Genomic DNA, 20,960 nt, shown 5'->3' with positions numbered 1-20,960 from the left:
AACACCGAGTCTTATCAAAAGAATGAGCAGGATTTGGTTACGTGTGCGTGTTCTGGAGTGAAATTTTATAACAACACTACAATGGCTTGGGGCACTGTTTCTTTGTCTTTGAGCGTGAGTGGGCTGGACGAGGGACAGCCTTCATTAACCTTGGCCAGGGACCGACGGCGGGGAAATATTAAACTTTAACTTGAGAAATTTGCCCCATCAATGTTTGGCCACAGCACAGACTCATTCTTCAGGCAGTGACTTAGATTACACTGTATTTAGGTTTTGCTCTGCGGATGACAAGGTCCAAAAACCAGAGAATTACTTGAACTTGTTGTTTCACAAGATTATATCAGATATCACTAATGATTAAATTTCCATGTACACAACACCCGGGTTCTTTTTATAACTTGCCACATTTGAATAAATAACATGATGGGTTTTTTTGGTTTTATTTAAAGAGTATAACATTTCACCGAACAACTCTGGAAGGTTAAAATCGGTCAGGTTGGCACAGTAGTTTCCTTGCCTTCTACCTAGAGACCGGATTTAAATCTACTTAAGTGATGGCCCTAGACTAGATTTGGATTACGTTTGTCTACATGTACGTACAGTCGTTCTTTAGTGCTGGCATGGTGCAACAACATCAACGTAGAGAGCGCTATCGAGGAGCTATCAAAATAGCCCTCTACCTTTGATGTCGTTTGGCTGCATTGGCCATGGCCTATATGGGCACTTTTGCAGAATTCAGGATTTCCGTCAGCAGGAAAGATTTATCCTCCTTTTGTTTGATCAGTCACAGTCAGTCCAAAATTCAATCCTGTTCCCCTGCCATGCCTTTTACACAGGCTGGTCACCACCAGTCTGATCATATTTCTTGTAGGCACTGTGCAGTCAAATTCTATCAACAGACAAGCGGGTGACTGGTAAGCACAGCTGGCTTATCACTCTCCTACAGTCAAAGCATAGCGATATCAGCTAGGTTTCATACAACAGTCAGTGAATCCTGCTTTATGAAGGCAGGGAGCACTCAACTGCTAAAACAGTCAACTGATTTTTTTGATTGCTGGGATGGCATTGCTGATATTGTAGCCATAGAGGGATGGTTTCTAAATGTATGCATGATGAAAATGCACAGGAAAAAGCAGCCCCAGACCAATGCAATGGGTCATACATAATATGTGCATGTACATGTAAGTGAGAGCTAGTCAGTGCGAAACATGTACAAGTAGGCATGGATCCTCTACATGTAAGGATAAACGACTCATCTGAGCCTGTGTACAAATATACCGAACAGAGTGTCTACATGTATATGCCTGATATGCCACATCCGCGCATAGAATGCAAAGACCATGTAGACAATGCATGGACATGTGCCCCGACAGCTAGCTGGTGCCCTACAAATTCAACGCATCACGACTGTGCAGTCGTGTGTGTGTGCGGCGTCTCGCATACGCGCATGCACGACGCCCAAGTGCCATATCACGCATGTAACCAACAATTGGGGGAAATTGTTTATCCCTGTGTAGACGATCCGTGATGTACATGCAGGTACCGGTAACTAGTCTACATACAATGTAGGACTACATGTACATGTACAAGTGACATTCATTCAGCCAGTGAGTCCGTCAGCGTGTACAAAGAGGACACTAGGCTGGCCCTCTGGGACCAGCAAAACTTGGTACAGGTGTATGACTTTGCGGTGTCATGACTTGACCCGTTTCCTCCAATTTCATCTAATTAATTAGATTTGTTAACAGTGCCCCAGGGTTTCAAAAGTTCACTCAGCCTCGGGCGATGGTCATCAGTGGTCAGTTACTGACCTGGTCATCAGGTGCACAGACCAAAACCAGCTACATCTCAGTGAATGCTGTATATGTTCCGAGATTCTAGGATCTCGATTTGAATTCAAAGAGTCATGTTTTGAATTGCACCCGAATCAGCGTCCGGGACATGTTCTCATCGCTAAGCAATATCACACAGAAACGTTTGAATTATAGTAACCGCATGTGCGTCGTGTCAACACTTGCGCGCACCATTTCATGGCTTTGCCGAATTAAAAGGAACTACAAACGGAAATATAATGACAGCTTGGCGAGCATGCCGGAATGAATATTTTCACAGGTAGTTTAGTGCCATTTCTATCAAGTATGCTTTTCAACAATATATTTGTCAGATACTTTTTGGATATAGCTACAAATGCAGGTATTCTACCTTTAACTTTATTTACAACAAGGACACAAAATTGGAGACAAACTGAGGAATTCCAATGGTGAAAATGATAAAATCTCAAAATCCAAGATCATTTCTGTTTTGAAATTGAGAACAACATTTTTTTGGTCAAGGTGATTTTTGAAATTAAAGTGGTCTGTCAGATATTTGGTCTGTACACTGTAAAGCTATAACATCACTTAAAAAAAAACAAGGCACAAATCAGGGGACCAACTGTTGCACTCAAAGTCGGAAATGACAAAATCTCAAAATCACTTCTGTCGTTAAGAGTATTTTATTTATGAAATTGAGAACAAACATTCCTTGGTCAAGGCAAAACAATCACTCAGAGAACAATTCAATTTGGAAGTTACCGTAGTCTACCAAGTCCAAACCATTTGGCCCAGGACAATACCCACGAGACCAATTTACCGTAGGTCCTTTTTTATGACCCCCTCTGAAAAAAAATGATCACTTGTTTTGATTTGGAGCTTTAATGTTGATGGTTTTATGCTGTAATATGCCGAGGTCTGGAGAGAGATCCGAGTCTGACACAAGCCACGCTAGTAATTTCTGCCGTGAAAACAACAGGAAATGAAATTGGAACCTTTTAAAGTGATCAATGGCGGGTGTTCCATCAGGCCAACAGCTTAACAATTTTTGGTTATTCGCAGCAAAAAAGTCCACACTCAAACATTCAACTCCCTCTACAAATTAAAAATCTGCCAGTGAAAATATTCTGCAGCTTCACAGACATGCAAGAACAGATCAACAAATATTATTAACTAAAAAAAAAAAATTCAGGGACAAAAAAAGCTGACATTAAAAATTTCACACCCCCCCTCCCCTGAAACAAGTTAGACAACTGAAATCTTTTGCAGCACCAAAAAACCTTTTACATACACTGTTTTTTATTGCCACTAACTACTTGTGTTCTGGATACATACATGGAACAAAAAAGGCTGACATTAAAAATTTCACACCCCCCCTCCCCTGAAACAAGTTAGACAACTGAAATCTTTTGCAGCACCAAAAGACCTTTTACATACACTTTTTTTATTGCCACTTTAACTACTTGTGTTCTGGATACATACATGGAACAAAAAAGGCTGACATTACAAATTTCACACCCCCCCCCCCTCCCCTGAAACAAGTTAGACAACTGAAATCTTTTGCAGCACCAAAAGACCTTTTACATACACTGTTTTTTATTGCCACTAACTACTTGTGTTCTGGATACATACGGACCGTATGTGAACTTGTAATGTAAATTTCTACTTTCTTTGCAAAATTACATCAGGGATAATTAACTTGTTCCTTCATATCCAACATACACTGTGTACATACGTATGTTAAAGGGAATATACAACATTTGCAAGAATCGAAAAACAAACTACTACCACATTTTTACGAAATACCTTACTAGGATGTTGGTAAATGACAATCTAAAGCATCCTGTAAAATTATGGCACCTGGTGTGAAGTCATTTTCAAGAAAGTGGAATTTTGTATAAATTTCCAACAGTGGTCGGCCGACCACCATTGGAAAATCCCAACTATTTTTCAACTACTGCTTCAAATTAACCATTTTTTTTTCCTGTGCAAATTTTGCTTGCTATTGGTTACATGTTCATGAACAGGTGCAGGCCAGCTAGACTGGTTCCCATACCTTACATTTCCGGCATCTATAAATTGATCCATATCATCTTTAGTGGAGTCAGGCAACCAGACTACTTGAACATTTTTGTTTTCTTGGTTTTTCCAGCATTTTCGAACACAAAACTTCAAACATGTCAGTGTAGCAATATTTGATCTATTTTACTAACCCCTCAAATAGTTCATTTCTGAAAATTACAGCAAAAGCCAATGATGTACATTCCCTTTAAACACAGGGGTATGATGACCAAGTGCTGATAAAAATAGCTGAAAACAGCTGAAAAAGGTGTAAAAAAGAGCTGAACTTTGGAAATCTCATATACTTTTGTACAGCAAGTGAGGGGAAAAAGCTGAAATCCAATACAAAAAAAGCTGAAACCAGCTTTAAAGCTGAGATTTCACACCCCTGTAATCAAAGCCTTGTGCAGAGATTACATTGGGTAATCTCAGGAGAAAAAAAAAACAGGATTAAAGAGTGGTTTACCAGGCCAAGCACAGGATTTAGAGTTCCTTGAACAAGAAATTACATCAAGTTTAGGAGATCAGTTTGGTTTGACCTCAGACTGAGGAAACCAAATACAGGAAGCTTAAAAAAAAACATAATTAAATTACCAAATTACAACCACTTCAAAATTTGATAATTAAATTAAGCCAAATTACAATCATTTTTAAACTTGATTTATTATACATGTAGGTATCAAATATCTCTAATCTTGCGTATTTTTCTGTTTAATACTTCAGAGCAGACACATACTGTAAATCAACAAGAGTGGGTTTAGAACCTGGGACCTTGGAAACACATGCACCACATGAACCATCTGCCACACACAAATGAATGGACTCAACTGTGTTGACATCAGTGTTGTAGTACTCATACTCGGTACTCGTACTCGAGTACAACTCGAGCACTTTTTTTTAGATTACTCATACTCGTACTCATACTCGAATGTCAAAATACTCATACTCGAAATGAGGGTACTAGTACTCGGGCAGCAAAGCATTCGTACTCGTACTCGGAAGTACAAGTACTCGTACTCGGTAACCTAAGTACTCGGAAGTACAAGTACTCGTACTCGGTAACCTAAGTACTCAGCAGTACTCGGCACTCCGAAAAAAGTACTCAACTACAACACTCGTAGTCTCCAGTTTAACAATCTCCTACTCACCGTGCATGTTATATTTGTTTTAGAAAGCACTGCCCATACATGTACAATCTGTACGCATTATCCAAAATAAGCTTTTAAATTTCCAAGCAATCAAAAATGAATAGCAAAGTTTGACAAGAATTTCACTTGATAAAAAAGACTTCCAGAGAAATGGAAATGGTAATATTATTTTTAGCACCAGGCAGTACTTAGATTTCCAAATTTCACAGCCTAATTTGTCATTTATTGCATTTTTATACATTATGCAAGTACCTTCTAAAGCAATTTATATCCTGTCAGTTAACAAATAGCACACATCAAGGATACTGTATTAGTTCATAGCTTTTTAAAAGGTCTGTTGTACAATGTACGATATTTTTCAAAAGGAAAAACAGTCTTTATTTCCTTCTTTTCAATCAAAGCCTTTCCATACTCATGTCACGTAAATGCAATTTTACAACATGCGGAATCTGTACCTTTTATGGGTTATTTTTTTAACAGTTGACGGTAGGTTTGTAGAAAATAGGGCATCATGGTTCCAGGGCAGCGCCTAGGGCAGCCTAGACCTAGATACACATGTTCGTCCAAAGTTCAAGTACTGGCGGGCACTAATTTGAACGAATTATGAAGTCTGATAAGTTCCTTGATGCAAAAACAAACATTGGTTTCAGGTCACATAGAGTACGCAATCATGGTCAGGAATATTCCATACTGAATCTGAAGGCACATGTTTTGTGTATGACACGACCTACAGGGTGGGATCTACACAAGTTAGTAGCTTCTTTAGTTTTTTATGTTTTTCACAAATTTAGTGAATCAAAACAAAATCAACTGAGAAATAAAGTCATTGCCTGCTTAGTTAACAAATATTTCATGGGAATAGGTACAGCTTCAAATTTTAGGCAATTATTATTCAAAAGTATCTACCATGATGCAGACATCCTGAACAGACTACCAAGAACTAAATATTAAAAAAAATGGTCAGAAACTGTTTCACCAACCTTTTGCTTAAAGTTATTCCTTCACAAGTAATGTCCTGCTTCAAAAGCTTTCAATGTTTCCAACCGCACGGTGAATCCAAACTTTAAAAAGAAAATCGCCCCTCTGTTAAAAAAAAGGTCTTCCTTGCACAAACACTCCCAAAGTGTTCTGAAAGGATCTTAGAAGGAATTTCCTGTAGAAGGTAGCGGGTAGCGTCTCTCCAATCCTCAGTGTAATGTCGTGACTTGCAAACTCACTTGTGGTGACTACGCATTCGTGGTGTCTCCTTTTTGAACGGATCAATAGCGAAGAAAAAACCTGCGGACTGCATCACAGATTACTAACAGAAATTTCCTTCCTGAGTTAAAAAAAAAACCACAAGGAACCAAACTCCGCCCCTCCAGTTGGGACAAAAAGGTACAAATATCTACCTTATGAGTTTCATACATATTAGCCTTGAAAGTATTGCAATGTGTGTTGGCCTGGATAATCAGTGTGTACACAAGTAATCACACTGCAGGAGCATAAGTCCCGCCCCCTTCATTTGCATCGTGATCGGTGACAGCCAATCTCTAAAGTCACAGCTTCCCTGTGTGAGTTGGAGCTCACCGACTTTATCACTGCTGAGATCTGAAGCTCCTCCCCTGCCATTTGCATACAGGTTACTACTGACCAATCAGGGGCTGGGTGGGTGAGTGACTAAGCAAAGGGAATCCCTCGGATTGAAAATGGTGATTTGGAAGTTACTTTCTAACTTTGGGAATAGAGGGTGCAACAAACTTGGCTTATGAGTCCATAGGAAGTTGGAAATTTGGGGAACATTCTGTGGACAGGACAGAGCTTTACTGTCTCTGAGTCAACCAAAGGCCACAAATTAAAGGAAGTGGCAAAATACATTAAAAAAATTATTCAGGAATACAGGCTACACTTTACAAAGGTCCATTAAAAAAAAAAGGACTGTCTTACATACACGTTAATGCAGTAACAAATATAAAATGTTCAAATTTCAAACACAATGTAAAGTATGAGTATTACAGGTAGCTCTACAGTATCTTGAATTTTCATTTGCACAAACAAATGTTATAAAATGTTCATTTTTCAAACATTTATGTAAGGTGTGACTATCAGACAGCTACAGTAACTTGGATTTTCATTTGCAGTACAACAAACATAAAATGTTCATTTTTCAAACACGAATGTAAAGTATGACTAATACAGCTACAGTAACTTGAATTTCAATTTTTTACATTTTTTTTTGTTACTCTAAATACTTAACCTATTTGTATTCTGACTGATTTTACATGGTTAAAAAAATTCATGTTGAACAAAAAAAATTGGAGACGGACACTTCTAGAATCTGTTCTACTTTTTTGGCATTACAGTGTTAATGAATGTTTTGGCTCTTTCAATCAAATTTAGATCATTAAATTGTATCAAGATGATGGGGAATTGGCTACCCTGCGGTAGGCCCCATAACATGAATGACTAACACAGCAATGGCCAGTGTCTGTACACAAGTACATGTACCTTGCATCTGTTTCCTTGCGATTAGGCAGGCAAGACTTAAGAGACTGATACATGCACATGCATTAATCCATGTTGAGGGGCCAGTTTGCATCTCACCAAGGAAACAGAATCATATCTTTAATGCTGTATCAATGGATGTATAGACTAATTCCGCTTCAGCCATTTTCTGCAGTGGCACCAGGTGGCGTGAGTCGTGCTCAGGTGATATGCGCGCACTTCGGGCTCCTTTGCCCAATTGATAGAGTTGCCAAAATGCGCACGCGCCTCGTCTTTAAGATTGCGTACATGGCATGCCCGCGGGCCTGGCACCACCTAAAAAATGGCTACCAAATTTTCTTCGGTGAATTATAACATCAAGACGGTAAAAAGAGTGTTAACCCTGCAGGATGCATCATAAAAAGGGGTAGGACTTCATAATTCCCCCCCCCCCCCCCCCCCCAATCACAGAAACTAACTCCTTAGGCCTTTGTGCTAGGATGTAGCCTCAATCCTGCAAAATCCTCCAATTGGCCTCATGGAAAAATAGCATAGCCTCAATCCTGCAAATTCCTCCATTATTTCTTGAATATGGTACATGTACGTGGAGGGGTGGCCGCTGCCCGAATCCTGCAAAATCCTGCAGCAGTGACTGTCAATATGTTGAGGCTTGGCCAGTGACATCCTGGAGCAGTACGGAGGATTTCAAGCATAATCCAGGCCTATATTTATGCATGGCTGAGCAAAAACAACATAAGGTCTGGCCCAAGACCTTGACAAAGTGCATCCTACAAAATCAGTAATGCACTTTTGCCATGTGTATGATGTAACCTCCTCCAAATTCCTCCACTTTGGCAAAGAGGATTTTGAAGGATTCGGGGCGGTTAGGGTTAATGTTTAAAGATACATAAAATGCCATTGTTTCAAGGGCTGTGCCAAATGTACCCAATTTTCAACTCTTGGATCATCAACCAACATGAAAAGCATGTTTTTAAATTAAATTATTCAAACAATGTGAGCCACTGAGGTGATGAAGAAAAATGTTGGCGACATTAATTTAAAGGGAAGATACAACATTTGCAAACATCAAAGAACGGAATGATCAAATTATCACGTAATACCTTACTGAATTATTAGGGAATGACAGTCTAAAGCATCCTTTAAAACCGTGGCTTCTGGTGTGCTGTTATTTTCAAGAAAAACTGTATTTTTCCAACGCTGGTCAGCCGACCAGCGTTGGAGAAAACTGGCTTTTTTCAAAAACTGTTCCTACTTTTTCATATTTAGTTATTCTGACTTTTCTTTGCAATTGATTACACACCTGTGAAGGGGTTCAAGCTTGCTAGACTTATTCTCTGACCTTACAATTCCCCAAAGTGTATTAATTGCTCCGTTTCATCTCAAGTGGGGTCAGGGAACCAGACCTCAAGAATATGATAGATTTTCTTGGTTTTTCCAGCATCTACAAGCCCAAACGTGAAGTAAGTCAGTTTAACAATATTTTCTATAACATACTAATCCTCGAAATCCATTTATTTCTGAAAATTGCAGCAAAAGCAAATGTTGTACATTCCCTTTAATCGCACTGTAACCGGCACAGATTTACGCCACTGATTAAGCTCACTCCTTCTTTTTAAGTTGGTCAAATATCAGCCCTTCTGCTACCTGTTCTTTGTATTATTCAGGCCAAAAAAAAGAAAAAAGTTTTGCTTTCGATAACATGCCTCTCAAAAATACTCGAAGATGCACAACCCTAATTTCTTCTGAGCATTCCGGTGCCCATGTGAAGATGTTTTTTGCACATTCTGATGAAAATTATTTTAAGCATACTTCATTACGGTGCTTCCACAAGTGTGCACATGTGGAGTCTCACAAACACTACAGTTACTGTACTAAGTACTGCTCCTCTGTGGCATTAATGTGTATCTTCTCCATTCATGAAAGGTAGAGGGCGCTGTTTACCTTCAGGCAAGTGCCAATTGTCATGTGTGGGCACTCCAGTTTCCCAGAAGACAGTTGCCAGCCCACTTCCTATCAAAATTTACTTTTAGTGGCAAAATAAATACACGGTATCCTTGACCCTCCATAATCTGTGCAGTTAACTGTTTCAGTGCCTGCGAAATTTGAAATGTTTAACCCTAAAGTGCCAAATTTTTCAAAATTCTGTAAAAAAAAAAGTAAATAAGTTTTATTCACTAAATTTGTTGTTGCTCTCTTGGAAAGTCAAAAGTAGTCACATACATAGTAATACACCCTGAAACACTGCCCTGCACACAGGGGAATTCCGCACTTTTTGCAGAAGATACGAATGCCAGTGCTGCGCCCTCTTGCAAGAACTCGAATGAAACAAATAAATACGGGTCATACCTGAATAAAAATGATATTATTGGAAAAGAGTGAGAGTGCCCTCTTGTGATAACATGCTTACTCTACCTCGTACATGTACGAGGTTTGGCAATTATAAGTACGAACATTACCTCATACATGTACGAGGTTGGCAATTTCGAACTAACAAATATACCTCGTACATGTACGACTTTGGCACTGAAAGAGTTAACACTTGTTAAGGCGCGTGCGTTGTCACATACAAATTGAATACGAGTGCGTAGAAATAGGACCGCGTAGCTTTAGGGGGTCTGCCGATACATAGTTTCAAGCTTTCCTTAAAAGCCAGCTCACAATACCGGCAAATTGTATCCTGATCATTTTCTTTTCCCTCATTCAATAAACAGGTCACGTATGTTGTTGATTAATTTTTAATGATCCAGTTTTCTTTGTTTTAAGATCAGTATTTTAGTACCAGCATCATAAAATATTTCTGAAGGTTGTATAATTCTGAAGTTTTAAAATGCATGTTAAAAATGTGTAAATTTCGCTGTGTTTTGTAAAAACCAGGTAATTCAGCTTAAAGCTGCAAATGTGAATGACTAAATGAATATGAAAACAGAAGTCTTGTCAAAAAACAGGGGTGGGCGGGGTCACTAAAAAATAGCATAATTTAGATACACACATGTTTATTTATTACATGTTCCCAAAGATTTGAATGTTTGCATGGTGCACAATCACATGGCCAAAAGATAAAGTTGATAATATCATGCGACAAATCTCTTTTTGAAGTTTGTGATGTTCTGACAAGAACCGGTGGGAAATTGAACGTTTCGGACAGTGTACTGGTATGCTGCCCGCCGACAGGAGATTGAAGGATTCCAACAGTGAATGGGTGCTACACTGGATGCAACATGACGTCTGAGCTTCAGCAGGGGATCCTGGATGATCAGTGAGGCTTGTCATCAGGATGGCATCTAAGAAGCTTGCAGGAGTTGAGAATGATCAGTGAGATGAACTGAAGAGGAAGGTTGCCAAGGTATAGGAGACTCATACATTTGTAGGCGGACTCAGGTGGGGAACTAAGTTGTCCTTGGGTATAGGCGACAGGCTGACTAGGGTGGGGGAACTAAGTTGTCCTTGGGTATAGGAGACCCATAGGCTGACTAGGGTGGGGGAACTAAGTTGTCCTTGGGTATAGGAGACCCATAGGCTGACTAGGGTGGGGGAACTAAGTTGTTCTTGGGTATAGGAGACCCATAGGCTGACTAGGGTGGGGGAACTAAGTTGTCCTTGAGTATAGGAGACCCATAGGCTGACTAGGGTGGGGGAACTAAGTTGTCCTTGGGTATAGGAGACCCATAGGCTGACTAGGGTGGGGGAACTAAGTTGTCCTTGGGTATAGGAGACCCATAGGCTGACTAGGGTGGGGGAACTAAGTTGTCCTTGGGTATAGGAGACCCATAGGCTGACTAGGGTGGGGGAACTAAGTTGTCCTTGGGTATAGGAGACCCATAGGCTGACTAGGGTGGGGGAACTAAGTTGTCCTTGGGTATAGGAGACCAATAGGCTGACTAGGGTGGGGGAACTAAGTTGTCCTTGGGTATAGGAGACCCATAGGCTGACTAGGGTGGGGGAACTAAGTTGTCCTTGGGTATAGGAGACCCATAGGCTGACTAAGGTGGGGGAACTAAGTTGTCCTTGGGTATAGGAGACCCATAGGCTGACTAGGGTGGGGGAACTTAGTTGTCCTTGGGTATAGGAGACCCATAGGCTGACTAGGGTGGGGGAACTAAGTTGTCCTTGGGTATAGGAGACCCATAGGCTGACTAGGGTGGGGGAACTAAGTTGTCCTTGGGTATAGGAGACCCATAGGCTGACTAGAGTGGGGGAACTAAGTTGTCCTTGGGTATAGGAGACCCATAGGCTGACTAGAGTGGGGGAACTAAGTTGTCCTTGGGTATAGGAGACCCATAGGCTGACTAGGGTGGGGGAACTAAGTTGTCCTTGGGTATAGGAGACCCATTGGACTGCTTAGTGAGGATGGGGTACCAGATATCGATAATGGAGAAGTTTACCATTGTCTTGGGATATAATATCGTCCTTGAAGATGGCCTCTGATGCCGCCGGGACGTCTGTGATCGATGCTGGTGACAAGTCATCATTACATGCACAACCATGAATGACAGTAACAATCCCCTGGTTCTTTCCCCCCCCCCCCCTTAATTGTTTAAAAAGTAACAAAAGTGACAAAACATAAAAATTACTAAAAGGTGCCTTAGGCCCCCAAAAAAAGTCTCCGGTTTCTGGTATGCGCGCGCGTCGCCGTAGCCATGCGCGTCGGCAAAATGAAAACGTTTTTTTTTCAATACAAGATGATGTCTCAAAACCGCCAAACTCACTGGTTTGACTGGAATCCTGCTGCTGCACAATTTTAACGTGTTTTTAGATGGGGTTATGATCGAGAATAAGCTTTATGTGGCCTCTCTGGACTCCCATATATTTGCACTAAGTTTAGTCGGGCACCATTTGCAGTCATCAGCCGACATTTGAAGCCAAAAAAAAAAAAAAAAAAAACAGGTTAAAAAAAAAAAAAACGCCGCGTCGCCGCACCACTTCTGGGGCAAGCTCCATACCAGAAACCGGGGACTTTTTTGGGGGGGCCTTAAGCATAACCAGACAAGTACTCAAAAACAGTAACAAAAAGTACCAGAAGAAACATAAATTCCGGAAATAACAGTGAAAAGCCGTCTACAAAATCAACATGGAAAAGGATTAAAAAAACAAAACCCCAATATGCGAAAAGACCAAGACTGTCAATCTAAAGCATGACTATGTATAAAACAAGAGTAAAAAAGCACGAAATGCAAAATATGGCAACAGCAAAATAGGTACTGTACAACAAAGAAACAACAAACCATAAAATACAATTGCAAAAGTATTGACAACTGTTTCAACTGTAACGTCAAAATCAAACACACAAAATAACAGCCGTATCAACTGTAACACAGAAAAAGCCATCTTGAAGTTATGAAGACTGAAGACATGAAAAGGAAAAAAAAGATGCATGCACATAGTAAAACAATTCATGAAACACACCTCTGTGTATAATATTGAAATGTAACAAGTCAAAAATACAATGGGCTTCGTGCACAAACAAGAAAGGATACGTTTTCACCACTTTCGAGAGCCCCTTGGCCTTGGACGGGACATGTCGCATGCGCGCACTGGTTTGCGCGCATAGACATGTAGTTCAAAGAACGCACGGCTCATTATGAGCACGAACCCATGGCGTCAGAGTGTCAGAGACAGGCATCTTCGGCAATGTGTTCAAATGTCTCCAGTATAAGCGGGCTCCCCCAACTCACCCTTTTTTACCATTAGGGGGGTAGTTGTACACAGAGCCCATAAATAAAGTAAAATCTCGATAAGTCAAACCTCAGTGGAATGGGCTCAAATTTTAAGTTATACATGTAGCAGAGTTTTGAGTCATCCAATAGATTTTCTATTCAACAACAATTGATTGTAAGGCCAAAAAAAAAAAAAAAATTTGGTCTCTGGTCAGACCAAAGTTCCGGAATTGACGCGGCCACGCGGCTTTTTTTTTTTTTTCCTTTTTTTTCTTTTCTTCAAGCTTGGATTGTACAGACAAGGCGGGGTACTATTTTGCTTTTTTGGTGTCCTCATGTACATTGGTGTCCTCCATAATTTGCCTTGGTGCTTTCGATCATTTGCCTTGGTGCAATTTCCCATTCCTTGGTGCTCTTTGGTAAAAAAAATTGAGGAGGTGCGGAAATAGAGGGCGCTGTTGGAGCTACTGCGGAACATGTTGGAGAAAAAAAAGATCGACGCGCATGATTAAAATCGACGCGCGCGCTGACCAGAGACCGACATATTTTTTTTTTTGGCCTAAATAAGCTTTTACTTTGAGTAAGCAGGGATTTTGAGTGAGCAGGTTTTGACTTGTCGAGAGTTAACTGTACATTGACTTTGTCTACCATTGAGTACTTACGTGCAACATCTTGGAAGTCAGCATGGAGACTACTCCTTCCATTCCGCTGGCTGCAAAGTTGCCAAATTCCAGCCGATCAGAGTATCCCGCTGTCATGATGCCCATTGTGAACACGGCAAGTATCACAAGCATTTCACTCCCAACCTATGGAGTGAGAAATTACAACACAACGTTAAAACTGTTTCAGTTCTCAATCTCAGACAATCAGCAGGAAAACCAGGTCAAATGTTTCGTGGAGGGCACCCAGGGATATATCAATTTTTGTAGGGGGGGGGGGAGTTAAAAATGAATCATCTCAACAATTCAGTATAATTTTGTTCCAATCAAGATTTCAGGTTTTAAGGGGGGAGGGGGTCAGATATCCACTGGAGGGGGAGAGAAGGAAAGTGCCCCTCCTACAGTTACAGTTACATCTAGTCAAAGTGGGTATTTTTTTCATTTGCAAAAACTGGATTAATTTATATTAGATTATTTCCACACATGCAAATAATCGTCCTTAATGTAGTAGGTCCTGTAGGTACCAGTATCAATGAAACATTGTTGGGTTCAAAACTCACTTCGGTTACATTGGGTTTTACAAAAATACTTATTATATATTTTTTTGTTCAATGTCTTTTTTAAACTTATAAGTGAATGACTTAGGCCTAGGCCTAAATTTGGATTTACAAGTAGAAAAAACCCCAATAATCTTACTTTTTGCGGTGAAAATTGAAAACAGTATAACAGAATACTATGTTCAATGTTAACCTGGCACGAATGAAATACCAAAAGCCAAAATCCTACACATGTACCGGTATACACAATGTTATGGTACATGTATATTTTTCCTTCAGACTGCTATAACAAGAGGCACATGCCATCAAAAAGAACACCAGCATTGTAAAGTTGTATACAGCCAAAGTCTAAACTATTTTCGGACAAGTCTCAATGATCTAAGCTAAGCAAAAAATCCAGCCTTCGCCCCAGTTACTGACACACCAGTTGACAAATCCCTCTGGAAACAGTCACAGTAACTTCTTTATAATTCTGCATTTTCATTCCCAGAACAGATCAAGAATAGGAAAACCCACAATTGTCTGTACAGTCACTCCCCTGTGTAATCGCACTGGACACTGACACCAAAGAAGCCATACAACACACCAGCAAAGGAAAAATGTTTGCAAGAGTCTTGAAAAATCGCCAGAGTAGAAAATTGAACAGAAAGATGTGGTGGGGTTTTGTTAAATGTCTGCATAGCCAACAGAAGACTTAGAAGTCTGTGTTTTTCCTGCAATGGAAAAACGATGTGTAGAGTGAGACTGTCTTGTTAATTTGTTGATTTGTGTTGGGAATGTTGCACACCATCTTTCAGTGGCATAGCATTGTGATGGGGGAGGGGGGAGGGGGTAGGTAGACGTGAAAAGTGGCACTCGTCTTATCCCTTCTGAAAGGTACCGGTAGACAGGGGGTTTCACCTGTCACTCTGCCTCCATATAATTAACATTGGGGAAGGGGGGTGGTGAAGACTGGACACCATCTTCCCATGGGGGTGCTGTTTAAAACGGGCCGTCATGGACACCATTGGACAATAGGTGGCACTTTTTATGCTGGCACAATTGCCGATATTTGGGCCACATTTTGTGAAAAAATGCACTCATGAAAAAGGGGCATTCGTGAAATAAGGGCACTCGTTACAAAATATTGGGGGTGGGGGGAAATACCACCCTTCAAAAGTGATAATCCCCACGTCTTGGGTGAGGCAGGCCGGGGGGGGGGGGGGGGGGAGGGGGGGTGGAAACAATTGATACCGGTAGGTGTATTTTGCTCACTGGCTTTTTACTCAAATAAAATCCTGTAGCTGTAATGTACACTTTGACCATCATTCATTCGTCAATCGTCATGATCATTCAGGTAATTCATTGGAAAGATTCCCATACCTGGCCATCACTTGACACCCTGTGCACAAACTCTATGAGACTGGTCTGAAAATTTTCTTAGTAAATACTTCAAAATTGTCCCTGCTAAATTTGACTTTTTAGGACATATTATCACTTTTTGATGGCTGATACCGGTAGGTCACTGAAGGGAAACCTTAAAGATGGCCAGAAATGGGAATCTTTCCAATTCATCATGTTCATCAAATTCATCATGTTCATCAAATTCATCATGTTCATCATGGTGGAATTTGGCATCAGAACACTAACAGTGCATTCTACTTGTGAATGACATATTTCGTCTGTTTGAAGAAGACACTGCTGAGCAGAAATGTGGGTCTTCGGCCACCAAAACATTTACACATCCTGTCATTAGTGTCAAGACAATGTCTACCCCTAGAACTATGGTAGCGGCGCTCCATAGATGAATCACCAACGGCTTTGTTGACTACCGTACTACGAAACATGTTGTGCGCTTTCTTGAAAATCATGCAATCTTAAGAATGAGCGCGCATTCTTAAGAATAAGCACGCATCCTTAAGAATGAGCACGCAATCTGAAGAATGAGCGCTCTTTCTTAAGATTGCGTAGGAATATCATGTGCGCAATTTATGAATCTTGCACAATCTTAACAAACATTGCACGGCATAATTATGTTAAATGAAATGTATAGCGGTTTAAAGGGGAAATAATTCATATAATGAGGAAAGAAAATGATCTATGCTCCTGTACTCGTATAACTACGATAATTTGAATCAAATTAAACCTGTTATTGCTTTTTTTCTGCCCACTATGGGAAGTTTTGCAATAACGGAGGACAGGGAACTAGTCTGGGAAGTGCTTTGTGTAGGCTAGACAAGTTACAAGTCCCTGTATGTATCATATGCATATCACACACAAAAAAACAATGTCCAGAAGCTGCCAAAATTGCTCTTTTGACTACTGGTAGATACAATCCAGCTCTGCGGCGTAATGTTAGGGGTGTGAAAAATAGCAGTTTAAGTGGCAAATAGCATTAGCGCTATGGGTAGCCCCATAAATGTGGCCTATTTACTGGACTGCCTCCGTAAACATAGGCCACACATCCACATGTACAAAAAACGTGTCGACTTTGCCAGATTTTGACTTTCACATTTAGGCTTACTTTGTAGGTTTTTTTTGCTTTAGAAGCATACTCACCCTCTTTATAGGCTAATCAGAAAGTGCTGCCTTTTTCAGATGTCCATTTTTCGTGAAATACATTTGCACACGTTGCACACGTGAGATACATTTGCACACGTTTGCGTATCAAAATTTCAACGTGAAATTTCACAAAAATTAGACATCTGAAAAAGGCAGCACTTTCTGACTAGCCTATAAAGAGGGTGAGTATGCTTCTAAAGCAAAAAAATCCTACAAACTAAGCCTAAATGTGAAAATCAAAATTTGGCAAAGTCGACACGTTTTTGTACATGTGGATGTGTGGCCTATGTTTACGGAGGCAGTCCAGTAAATAGGCCACATTTATGGGGCTACGCTATGGGATGTCACAGTATTCATTCTCATTCTTCACACATTCTTCATTCTTACGCCCCCCCCCCCCCTTTAATTGTTAACCCAAAAAGCAGAATTCTTTCCGCTACACTAGTATTATTAATTATGTCTCTTCCACAAGACCGTTATCTTGTCGCGCATTCTTAAGAATGTGCGCTCAATCTGGAAGAAGTATTTTTTGCGAAGATTGCGCAAGGATCCAGTTGCGCAATCATAAGATTGCGTGATTTTCAAATTTGTTTGCTGATGAACCCCCCCCCCCCGCCCCTCCCCCTGCGAAAATTCCTGGATCCAAGTTATTCCGAAATGGGATAGGCTCCTTTACACATTTAGTAAAGGTTATCAAAATAGTTCGTATTTGATTGTCCCACCATGCTAACGTAGGTCAGTTTATTCGTTGTAAAACTTCATGAAGTTCAACTCACGCGCATCACGCCAGTCATTGTCGTCCTCCAAACAACACGAACAATGCTCGTTCTACATGACGTTCTATCTTCAATGCATGTCTATAGTCTTGGTTCCCAGACCAAAAGATTCTGACTATTCCTGATGAATCTAGGTCAGGTCAATCTCGTCCCCAGTGCTCACTTTATTTCCAAGAGCGTTTTCAATAGTAAGCCCCGGATAGGAATCTTTCTATCCTCACTCTCAAGGTGTCGAGCAGTACGCGCCAACCACTAGCTGCTCTCTGATACCGCAATTGGCCAGAAATGGATTTATATCGTGTACTTGGTGTTGTTATTCACAACGTGTAGTATGTGTTTTCGCGATCATTCGTCCATGCCTTCTCGAAAATACTCATTTCCTTTCCCCAATTTGTTCATATTAATATGAAATGTGATACTGCAGTTGTCTCGATAAGATCGTAACAGTTAACTTAAAATAAAATCGTGTTTTTTTCACGCCATGCTCGCTTTAGTCTGGTTCCCTACGTCTAAATTGTAGGTCAGTGGCATTGATCTCCATATGGAGATCAATGGTCAGTGGTCAGGCAGCCTCCGTAGCTAAATATAAACATGACGACATTAATGGCCCTTTTTCAAAGCTCGGCTTCGTTTCCGATTTCGCTTTATCACTTGTATGTATTCTGGTTTGTGGTGGGCGTGGCATTTTTTTCACACTGACATTGATGTCCATGGCCGTCGCCAGGATTTTATCTAGAGGGGGGCAAAAATTTTTTTTGCCAAAAAATGCTTCTATTTCTCAACACATTCTCGATTAATCAGTTTTAGAGGGGGGCAGGGACATTTTGCCCCCCCCCCCCAACTCAATAAATTTACACCACTTTGTCTTCGCGCCTCTTTTTCTTTTCTTTTTTTCTTTTTTTTTCTTTCTTCATTTTTTGTGTGTGGCTTTTCCAGGGGGGGGGGGGGCAAGTGCCCCCCTTGCCCCCCCCCCCCCCTCGCGACGCCCATGTGTCCATATCCCATGCTTTACTTCATAAAACTAAATTTTCCAATACTCGCGATTTTTATGGTTTACTTTAACCACGGATCGTAACGAAGACAGTTTTTATTTATTTTGGGCGTCTGCAATCCTCTTAAAAAGGCTTGGAATGTCACTTTTGTGCCTTTTATAATGCAAAAGTTAGGCTACCTTTATGAGGTCTGACTGTGAGTAAACTTGGGAAACTTTTTAAAATGTACAAAATGTATGTGGGGAGATATAGGTTCAACCCTGTAAAAATTGGGTTTAAAAGGATCCTGTTCAATTCACGACTCTCAACATAAAAAAAAACATGCAAATCATGATCTGGATTTGGATCGCGTAGGCAATTTCGGGCCTATTTACCGGCCTGCTACTGGCGCGGCCGTATGCACGGTGTTTTCGAAACGTTGGTTCGATCTTCGAACGTGGCGTCGGGAAAATGTAGGTCCTTGTGTCCTTCACCGTTGGGAAAATCCTAGGCTGACTTCATGCATCCTCGAGCTCGTTCTGTTTATAAGAACTTAAATGCCATAAAATATAAAACACCACACAAACAAAGTGTAGTCCTATTAATTTATGTTTCTAGGCCTTTTTTGAAAGTGACGCCCAACATCGACGGAAACCGCCGCTGGAACGAAGTCGAGGTTTTGAAAACACTATGTAAACAAGTGCAGCTGTTATCTTCTCAACTGCCAATCAAAACGTTTACTGTTCCACTTTTGACCAATAGGAATCACTCTCGACGCTGAGCGCGTGACTAACTCAACACAAACTCGTTCCCATGATTCCTGGTCTTGTTCCTTGACCTCACAATTCCCCCGACGCCCTATTGATCACAAATTGTCAGAATGTTTTGATCTGGGAACCAGACTACATGATGTCGAGCAGTATGCTCCCACCACTACCGCTACTACCTGAAACGGGGATGAAAATAAAGCAAACCCTAGGGACGAAGTTGAACACAACCGGCTTTATTGTGATATCTCTCCTCGTTTAAAGAAAATAGTTCGGACTGTTTTATTCAAAATACGATGGTTTTCTTTGGTAAAAATAACAAATTTTCTTATTTTGTTGCGAACGCAGCATGCAAGGTTTACGACGAGGTGAAACTGTGTTGAAATTAGTCAGTTTTGTTTGATTTGGTAGAAAAGTCCAGACGCGTATGAACATATCTGTAAAGCTCACCATTTTTGTGTATGATAGCCTTATCACTCATTATATCGGTTGCTTTCTGCAATTGGCGCGAGGAAGTTTGCTGTGTCGTGCCCAAAGTTCGGACTGCACTCTTTTTTGGTCCACAAAAAAGTATTTTTTTCAGTGAATTTCTCGAATGTACAAAAAACGTGTCTCACTACTCGAAGGCAACAATGTGAGGAAGACTTCTGTGTGGAGTCGTGGATTTTCGTGGAGTATTTCGGTGGGAAATTAGGCGGACTTCAACGGCGAGCCTACGGCCGGGATTCGGTCGGTTGTGCGGACGACTCAACTCACCGTGGATCAAGCGGCGGTCGGATTTCCAAGCTACCGTTGCCCGTTGCTCTTTTGGAATTTTCTCCACCCATGGTTTGCAGTCTGCACTCACTTCTCGGACTTCTTACCTTGCATGTGTCGTGAGTTAAACCTTATATTAAACAGAAACTTTAACTGAACTTCAAGTGAATTTTTGAGGAAAATGAACCTCGGCTGTTGTGCAGACGGCTCACGAAGGATCAAGCGGCGGTCGGATTTCCAAGTTGCCGTTGCCCGTTGCTCCTGGGAATTTTCTCCACCAAGAGTCTGCAGCCTGCACTCACTTCTCGGACTTCTCACCTTGCATGTGTCGTGAGTTAAACTTTATATGCAACAGAAACTTTAACTGAACTTCCAGTGATTTTTTTGGGAAACTGAACCAAGGCCGAGGTTCCCACCCTGTCGCTGCTCGGCGCTCTTGAAATTCGCAGCCCTCCAAATTCTACAACTGGGTTCTCGGACTTCTGTCCATGGAATTGTTGTGAGTGAAACACTGAATGAACTAAAACTTTAACCTAAGCTTCCAGGACTTTGAGGAAAGTTACCTAAACTGTCATGAACTCTGACTTTACATTTGTTTTGTCCAGGACAAACTCATTGGAGTAGGCATAGTATTTTTCAAAATGCGACGAACACTTCAAGATCTGAAGCAAGAAACTGAGATAATTACATGAGTTGAACTATGAACTAAAAACACCGAGAAACATCTTAAACTGTGGAAAGTGTCTTGGAATTTGTGTGTGTGGATTTTTTTCTG

The 20,960-nt window shown here is 40.8% G+C and overlaps 1 protein-coding gene across 1 annotated transcript in view; it reads right to left on the bottom strand.

The window, feature by feature from the left end:
- Positions 1-17,727, bottom strand: part of LOC119745909 (DNA damage-regulated autophagy modulator protein 1-like) — a gene marked incomplete in the record, with an annotated part of 56,742 nt that extends 39,015 nt beyond the window's left edge. The window contains 2 exon segments of the mRNA XM_038222633.1: positions 13,821-13,964; positions 17,638-17,727.
- Positions 17,728-20,960: the final 3,233 nt, after the last annotated feature.

Source organism: Patiria miniata, unplaced genomic scaffold, assembly GCF_015706575.1.
Source record: "Patiria miniata isolate m_02_andy unplaced genomic scaffold, ASM1570657v1 HiC_scaffold_1, whole genome shotgun sequence".
Lineage (NCBI taxonomy): Eukaryota > Metazoa > Echinodermata > Asteroidea > Valvatida > Asterinidae > Patiria > Patiria miniata.
This window is presented reverse-complemented; position numbering and strand designations above follow the sequence as displayed.